This window comes from Sinocyclocheilus grahami, unplaced genomic scaffold (genome assembly GCF_001515645.1).
Source record: "Sinocyclocheilus grahami isolate Dianchi unplaced genomic scaffold, SAMN03320097.WGS_v1.1 scaffold18467.1, whole genome shotgun sequence".
NCBI classification, from domain to species: Eukaryota; Metazoa; Chordata; class Actinopteri; order Cypriniformes; family Cyprinidae; genus Sinocyclocheilus; species Sinocyclocheilus grahami.
Genome location: NW_015517131.1, coordinates 21,077 through 22,550, shown reverse-complemented (window position 1 = coordinate 22,550; position 1,474 = coordinate 21,077). Strand labels below are relative to the sequence as shown.

Below are 1,474 nucleotides of genomic sequence, written 5' to 3'. Positions count from 1 at the left end.
TTCTGTAGTGTGTGTGTGTTGGGGACATGGCTGCAGTTTAGCACGCTCTGGAGTCTCAGGCAGCTGACTTGCCAAATCATGCATGCTATGTTGTGCTAGTGCTTCATAAAACAGAGCTCTACCTGATTATGGACTTGTGTCATTAGGTTTGATATGTGGCTCTATTTTCTTATCATCACTATTAAATAATGTAAACAAAGATTTTGGAGTAGCATCTTGTTTTTAAAGTGTATAAATGTGTCATGCATTTGCATTAGTGTTCTAAGTGAATATTTATGTGGTGTTTTTTGTCAGTCCATCTCATGTAACTTATTAAAAGTTGACCTATTTGTTTTGACTGATGTGTGACAGACATTTATAGCTTTACTTCATAATACTGCTTCAGAGAATCAGGTTACTGGACACGGCTTGCAAGGCCTTTGCTAGGTTGTTAAATACATTTTTGGATTGGTGCTTCAAAAAGTCAGTCACGCATTTTCATTTGCATTTACTGACACTTTAAAAATAATGAGAAGGATTTACATACTGTACATTATCATGCCTTGACCCCTTTTGAGATGCAGCTCATAAAAACGCGCTAGCGAAGTTCCGGTCAGCAAACTTTATGACCCATGGACAGCTGCTGAATTTCTGTGGTGGTGCTGATCTTCAGAGATACAGCCATATTCTTTTCTGAAGATAGTAGAAGTTTAAAAATACAGTTACTATGTAAATATATTTTTTATAACAATTATAAATATATGTTTCTCTTTCCTAAACAGGAAATTTGTAGCAATCCACAGTTCATTCTTGGGGGAGCCAACAGGACAGATATCTGCCAAGGAGACCTGGGTATGAAAGTGCAAATGCATGGCATTCTAAATACATAAAAATACATAATGTTTCTGGGGATGCACAAATATTTAAAATTTAAGATAATATCGATGAGCAAATAATTATTTTTCTGTCATGGTCTTATGAATGGCCGATATTAAAATTCTATTTCGTCTAAAAATTTAATTAAATTAAAATTCTATTTTGTCTATAAATAATTTTATAAACAAAAAACTCAAATCAACCATTTTAAATGCTAAGTGAATTTAGGAACAGCATGAAAAGTAGAAATTTGCCAAAGATTACTTACATTTAGATTATTAAAGGTAATCTAACTACATAGCACCTGCTTGTGACCTGTATACAGGGATTTCCTTTCCTCTCAGCATATCCAAATACTCTGTTGGAAAATAGATCAGTTGCGTGACACAGAAGAAATGAATAAAGTGTCTGCTGCGGTATCTGTTGCGGTGCTGTGTTCCACAGAGGCATCCAGTGAATGCAAGAGGCGCACAGAGCAAAGGCCTTCATGTCTGCACCTGTAGAGTGTACAGCTTTGTATACCCAAAGGATTTTCAGTTCTTTCTTTTTTTTTACTTAAACCTTTAGATTTTTTTCATGAGCTATACTGCATTATTTATATACAGTATATACAGTATAT

General features: G+C 34.7%; 1 long non-coding RNA gene across 1 annotated transcript in view; it reads left to right on the top strand.

The window, feature by feature from the left end:
* The first annotated feature begins 768 nt into the window (after positions 1-768).
* Positions 769-1,474, top strand: part of LOC107579597 (uncharacterized) — a 21,779-nt gene continuing 21,073 nt past the window's right edge. The window contains exon 1 of the long non-coding RNA XR_001608500.1: positions 769-831. This is a non-coding gene — a long non-coding RNA (uncharacterized lncRNA). The remainder of the gene's footprint in view (positions 832-1,474) is intronic.